General features: G+C 47.0%; 1 long non-coding RNA gene across 2 annotated transcripts; it reads left to right on the top strand.

Moving 5' to 3' along the window:
* Nucleotides 1–4,258: 4,258 nt before the first annotated feature.
* On the top strand, nt 4,259–6,996 carry LOC109315609. Of its 2 annotated transcripts, XR_002102554.1 has the most exons (3): nt 4,259–4,383; nt 4,542–4,598; nt 5,691–6,996. It is a non-coding gene; the product is annotated as an uncharacterized LOC109315609 (long non-coding RNA). The 2 variants fall into 2 exon arrangements; XR_002102553.1 differs by lacking the exon at nt 4,542–4,598 and having other exon boundaries at nt 4,271–4,383.
* The last annotated feature ends 230 nt before the right edge of the window (nt 6,997–7,226 follow it).

Genomic DNA, 7,226 nt, shown 5'->3' with positions numbered 1-7,226 from the left:
CCCCTGGCATAACAAGGAATAACGGCCATAAGTTGTTGGAGAGTAGGTTTAGATTAGACATCTATAAGAGCTACTTCACAGTTAGGGCGGCTAGGATCTGGAACCAACTTCCGAGGGAAGTGGTGCTGGCTCCTACCCTGGAGGTCTTTAAGAGGAGGCTTGATGCCTACCTAGCTGGGATCATCTGACCCCAGTTTTTAATCCTGCCCAGGCAGGGAGTCGGACTTGAAGATCTACAAGGTCCCTTCCAACCCTACTTCTATGATTCTATGCTTGGGGGCAGCCCAGGGGGAAGGGGATTGTTGCTCCCTGCAGCTGGGCTGAGTGCTGCTCTCCTGCCGCGGCAGTTGCCTGCACCCTCCCGGGGACCATTTGCCTTCGCCACAGGGAAATGCGGAGGAGCAGAGCAGCCTGTGTTCCCCTGAGGCCTTCCCCCGCCAGGAGTCGCCCTGGGCAGACCAGGCCTGAGACCCTGCCAGGCTTCACTCCCACAGTTCTGCCATCCCCCGTCTCACACATTGGCTGGGCCCCAGCCACGTCTGTCTCAGCTCTGCAAAGAGTTTGGGCAGCAGTTTGCTGGTATGGGCAAGGCCTGGGGAAGCAGTGGCATAGGCGGCCCCTTGGCCTGCGTGATAGCACAGGCTACATCGGTTTGGTCACATATTTTAACACGGCTGTCAAATATCTTATGCGGCTGCCTCCAAATGGTGGTTGTAGTAGGCAGAAGGGGAGCCCCAGCTGTTGGGATGGCTGGTCCAGGACATCACTTCCTGTAGTTTGTCACTAGCTGAGCACAGGTGGGGGTTTATGTCAGCTTTGCCTTATGTCAGGCTTGTCCAACATACAGCCCGTGGGGTAATAAAATATGTATATGGCTCACCGACCCACTGGGTGATAAAAAGTTCATGATCCGGCCCCACATTCAAAAAGGTTGGACACCCAAAGTTGGAATAAACCAAACCACTTACTCAAAAAGCTGTCTGGATCCTCAGTGAGGATTACCTATAGTTTCTTTTTGTGAGCATTCATGGGCTGCCATGTTCCAAATAAACACTAGCACATTCTATAAAATTGGGGCATAATCAATTATAAGAATGATGAAGAAGAATATACCCTTGACAATCACCTTTTGGACTTTCTCAAAAGCTGCTTGACAAGTTTTCTTAGCTAAAACATGATCTATTTAATATTCACCATTAAAGGCATTTTCCAGTTGACTGCCATATGAACACATTTTCAACCTGAATAAAATGTGGGAAAATGTACTGAGGAACAAGTTTAGCCATGTAGGAAAATTACACTATGATGCTTGGCTTGTTCCCTGGTCAAATGACAGACAGGTCTTAACCCTATAAAATGTAAAGAATGATATATAGGAAGTGCAGGTGGAACCTGATCTAGTAAGTATAATTTTGATCATTCTTGTCATTGCAGGATGACCTTGGAACCAATCTCTGTTCCTTATTCAGCAAACTTACTTCATCTTTCAGTGTTGACAGGTAAATGCTATACTGCTCTGCAATGTCTAAAGCCATATAAATTATTGTTGCAAATTTAAGCACCATGTTTGCAATCAAATCACTATCACCTGTAATAATAACAAGCATTTCTCACTTATTCCTACATGAAAGATGTGAGGCAGCTGACCTAAAGAATTATAATTCAGTCCATTCCCTATAGGAGCAAAACAGAAACAAAAAACAACCCACAGGTCCATACATATCCAGACAGGCATATTTTCTAGAAGGCAGAAAAATATAAACCCAAAGTTTAAGTCACTAGAATCATGTTGCTTCCTCTTCCCAACTCTAGACAACTTTAATAATTGAAAAACAAAATTACAAGACGTGTAGACTGCCATCTTGCTTGCATCTATCATGTTGTTGTACAGGCAGGATCCTATGGATTGAAAAGATGTTACTCTAATTTTACTGAGATCTCTAGTATTACTCCCTTCTATCGCATCTTTTGTCTTTATCTTACAAAATATTCATGAACATGGAAAACAGCTAGTAAAGTCTAACCAGAGAACTGTTCAGTCTTTAGTGTATTGGCTTAGTACTAGAGAGATCTGAATTTAATTCCCAGCTACAAACATGGAGGGGTGCGGGAAAAAGGGGAGACGGTGGAAATTAAGCTTCCCACTCCAGAAAGGATGTGTTGCAAGGCACTTAAAGATCATTCAAGTTGTAATGCTTGTTTCTTTGTGTTCAAATATTAGTCATGAGTAGATACTGTAACATCTGTAAGCGCTGCTTGGAAACCTCACCTACTTTAGAATGTGGCCGCCCACCTCCTAAGTGGGATTCATCAGTGTGAACTCTTAAGTTATTGCATGGACTGATGTAAATGGAGTCTGGCCCACCGAATTCAATCATATATACTCCCAAATATAGTTCCAGGCATGATCTCGCAACTAAGATGCAAGGATTCTGGTGTACAAGTGAAAGCAGTGGAGACAGGAGAACACACAATAGTACTGGTAGCATCATAGGAGTTTTTGAGGGAAATGGGCAAGTGAAAACAGGCTTCCCCTTATCTGTGCTCCCAGACTTTTTTGGAAGAGCAGAGAGCAAAGCAGTAGTATCTTAGGTTTGAGGTGATCTAGGAGAGATTTGGTTTTGGAAAATAAGTTGTGATTTTTGTAATTTAAAAAAAAATTACAAGCATCTGTAACAACAGATGAGGGGACTGGACTCAATGATCTATAAGGTCCTTTCCAGCCCCTAACAATCTATGAATCTAACACTGGCTGTGCATATTTTAAATAAGGTGCAATTAATGAAATGGGGAGGATCTAAAAATGTAATCATATCCCCTTCCTATTCGACTGCACCTTCCAAGGCTGGTGATGGAGCAGTGTTCTCCTTGCTGTAACCACTGAAGCTGATGAGGCTCAGACCCGGGAGAGATCTGGAAACACTGCTGCTACCATAAGCCTCATTAGCTGCAGTGATTGCAGTGAGTGGTGCAAAGCCCCAGTTGATGGGACACCCAGTCACAGGGTGGCACTTGGCCACTCATTCAATTCATGGTGTCATTAGAACAAGCTACTACCTTAGAGAACACATCTCTTACCCAGTCTGCCTCAACTTACATTTTCACTGACTGTTTTTTTTACATGCATACTGGCCTCTGGCTTCTTTACTAGTCCACCCAGGAAGACCACAGATCAACTGCAGATGCTTCCTCAGCCAGATAGCTACAACCTCTGCCCCTAACACCAGCAGAGCCCCCCTATGCCTAACAGAGGATGCTTGTGCCCTAAAGCTTGCAAAAATCTTTAAATTAACTCTGACTTTTGATCTCGTTATCAGGAGATCATATCTCAGAATTTCTTCTGGTGAATGCAGAGAGCGCAAAGCTGGTAAGTCTGTGGAGAAGGGATGGGGGTGGGAAGGGGGGGGCAAGGGGCAGGAGTGAATGTGGCCCCAGAGCCATGGGAGGCATAGGGGGCACATGCCTCCCAGATTTGTTAATGGGACAGAGGTAGGCTCTCACATGCCCTCCTGCCTTTGTCCCAGGAATCACACACACACACACTTCAAAAATAGCATCTCATGATTTACATTCCAAATCTCTTGATTCTGAAGTTTATCTTATGATTTTTGACACGCTGGCAATGGCAATACTGTTAATAAAAGATACCCATCTACCCAAAGAACCTGGCCTGCCAATGTCCTTAGACCAATATGGCTACAAACAACCACCCTGCCGTTATTCCACAATGTTTATGGCCGTTCACTGGTGGAGCGGGGTCACAGCTTGATTCCCTGGTTAATTACCCCTGGAAGCGTGGAGGAACAGGGGAGCAGGGCCTCAGCTTCCCCCTGCGGAAGCTGGTGACTGCCACCGGCTCTGGCTTGTGTGGACAAGCAGGCTGCAACCACCCGTGAGCGCCATGACGCATCACCCACGGGGCACGGGAACCTGGGCGGGCGAGCGGGAAAGCAGGAGCAAGGCACAACCACGCCCCATGATGCAGCGGCAAGTGGACCAGGACGTTCCATCCGGGGCCTTCTCGCTCCAATCAGCGGCCGGGGAAGGGAAGAGCCGGCTGAGATCACGTGGCCTGTAATCATCACCCTCCCCCAAAGGGCTGAGCCGCCACTTTCCCGCAGAGGGAACTGCCAGCCCGCCGTGGGGCATTGTGGGAGCTGCCGCCGTCGGTAATGCTGGGAAATGTAGTCCCGCCCCCACCCCCGGTTCTCCAGCGAAGGGAGGCCCCGCCCCCCCCGGTCCCGCTCGTCTCCCGCTTGGTCGGGGGAAGGGCCGCATTCCCAGCAGCCCTCGCGCGGGGGCGCGGCGTTCTCCTGCTGGGCAGGCGCTGCCGCACGTGACGCCGCGCTGGGGACTCGCGCTGCGCTGCTGGAAGAGTTGCCGGTAACCCGCGGCCAGGTTGGGGGGCGGCGCGGGCAGCGTGGCGCTGAAGGCGGGTCCCCTCCTCTAGAGGGGTCCCGGTGGGGGAGCGGGGTTGATCTTCGGCGCGCTCCGCAGGCCCCAATCCCAATCCCAATCCCGCCCGTCTGCTTCTCCCTCAGGCGTTTCCTGCACCAGCTCCTCAGCGAGGGAGCGCCCGCAGCAGCCCCGTGCGCCAGGTGAGGGTCCTTCCTGCAAGTTTCGGAGCCACCTTGACTTGACTCGTGCTCCCGCCGGGAGAAGCCCCTCTTCTCGGACTCGCGTACACAGCAGGGGCAGCGCTGTGGGGGCCTCAAGCCCAGTCAGAGCCATACCTGCCTCCCTCCGCTGCCTTCCCCCCTCCAGCACAGAGCAGGTGGGAGCTGCCCTTGCCCAGCTGGTGAGCAGGGCAGCACTGCTTCAGGGCCTTCAGGCTGCGCTTCCCCATCTCTGGCCGGGGAGGGGCTGAGCCACAGGGTGTCCCACAGTAAGGGGCAAGCAGGGAGAGTGGCGGGGAGCCAGCAAGCTACAGGGGAAAGATTTGGGGGTAAAGGGGCCATGTGACCCCTTGCCATGCATGGCGGCTAATTCAAATTTTAATGTCATAAAATTCTGTGCCTAGAAGATTATGACAAGTTGATGAATTTTCCATATGACTAATTTAATTATTGGGGTGGGTCATCTTAAATTCCGAGTCATTTTGAACATGGGTCATTTTAAATATGACATTATTCCTGTCTGAAATCCAAATATCCAGCTAAATTCCAGTTCTAAAGCGGTGAAGCTCAGTAACCCTGTTTGTACATATCCGTGGGCCATGTCTTTTCAACCAAGCCAGGGTCCTGAATACAAGTCCCAGGCCTCAGAGTCCAAGTATTACCCAAGATGCTTGATCTGAGCCAAGAAGTTGAGAAATAATAAGTAATAGACATTAGCAATTCCACTGGAAAACCTCAGTGCAGATGAGGCTGTTTAGTTTTACTGCCAGGTAAGCTAAGGAAGAATAATTATGTGTAGGAAGCATGTAGCCCTTGCCCAGCTTCCTTGCAGTAAATTCTTGCTTTGTCTCCATAGGGGATAAATATGGGTTTGGTATATCACTATAAAATAAGTGGGGGGGGGGGAGAGAAGCAGGGGAGGAGAAAACTATCTGTAAAGAAAAGCCTACACTTCCAGAGTTCTAGTCCTATATTTTCATGCAGTTTTTGTGGTCATAGCTGTGAGTGTGGAGTTTCTTTGAGATGCAGCTAAAAATAGAAACCCTCTCCTGTTCCTTTTGGTTTTTGTTTTAGATACTGTTGAAGTACCAGCCTGTTTCACTCCTCTTTCAAGATAGCTTGATCATCAGCATGGCTTCTCCCTGCAAAGCCTCAGACTTCTTCTTTGTATTCATTTCACTGCTGTTTCTACTGCCTGGGGTTGAAGCACTGGATCTTGGAGATGCAGTTGCCCTCTTGCTGGGCTTAGCTGTCAGCATCACTGGACTCTGTGTCTGTCTAGGCTGGTATGCAAGAAGAAGAAATGGACAGCTATAACTTTAAGGAGATGGCCAGGTCAAAAATAATTCTAAAGTCTTCTTGTTGGGATTTAAGGTTTAAAACTGAGTCAAGTTTCTGGTAGCTTTCTGAACCATGAAGTGGGATCCTTCAAACTTCTCTTGCTCTGCTATGCCAGTAATAAGACTGTGCTTGGCAGAAAGTGTTTGCAAGATCTATTCCAATAGCAGTAAGATGGTTTCATATCGCTTATGATGAGATACTGCCTTAACACTAAGGTGGAAATGAGCTATTTGAAGAAAATGTACTCTGACTAAGTAAAAGTTTTAAATTATTGGGGGGTTTTTGAGCAAAATGCTTGACTGACTCTAGAAGTTGGATTGCAGTGGTTGGTCACCAGAAAGGCAGCCATTAAGATGCTAGTCAGGATAGAAACTTGGAAGTACTGAATCTCTCAGTTTGAGAACTAAAGAGCCAGGCCTATTTGTAAATGCACAGGTTCTTCCTAATGAGAATTTAAAAGGAAAAAAAAAACCCGTAATAGCTCATTTCTTTTGTCGTAGGGCTAAGACATCGGAGCCTTAGAAAAATGTGGAAAAAATCTCTACTGGTAAAGCACTCCACTGTAGCGTAGGTTTATGTTACGAATTAGAATCAATTTAATAAATAGCTTTGTTTTGCAAGAGGAATTTTTTTTTTAAATATGTGTATGATGCATAGGAATGTCTGTAACACGTCTACTGGTCAAAGGGAAAAAATTTATGTTGTAAAAACTTGGGAAAGACCAAATGTTTTGTGCATGTGTCTTCTTTGTTTACATCTTGCATTCATTTCTCTCTGAAATGGGTTCAGTTTGGGGTTTTGTTGTTTGCAGTATCTTTACTGGATTTCTTGATTTCTCCCCCCCCCCAGTGTAAACTGTTTGACAAAATTTTAATAGCTGGTCAATAGGCCCCACTTCATGATGATGCTTTTATGCCTTCTTTAGCTAGCACTGATGCCCCAGTCCTAACTCCCCTGGGTTGTCCACTTCAGCTCCATGCAAGACTGTGGCCAAGGCTTGTGCCAAAAGAAAACAACTAAACAAGTATTCAGAACTTTATTGAGAACCTGGTGAATGTTTTGGCAGATAACATGCTTGAATTTTAATAGTCTTGTTCTACACATCCACAGCCAGATCTGGTGTGAGTAAAACTTTTATAAGCACTGTTGTGCATTTTTTGGTCCTACCAGAAAATACTAATACTGGTGAGGTAGAGCATCCTACACAACATCTTTCTTTCTACCAGCAGAAAGGCATGTGGCTATAGTCAGGAATATTTTTTGACCACA

The sequence above is a fragment of the Crocodylus porosus genome, unplaced genomic scaffold (genome assembly GCF_001723895.1).
Source record: "Crocodylus porosus isolate Cpor-Errol unplaced genomic scaffold, CroPor_comp1, whole genome shotgun sequence".
In the NCBI taxonomy this organism is placed as follows: domain Eukaryota; kingdom Metazoa; phylum Chordata; order Crocodylia; family Crocodylidae; genus Crocodylus; species Crocodylus porosus.
Note: the sequence above shows the minus strand (reverse complement) of the source record. Positions and strands in the feature narration are given on the sequence as shown.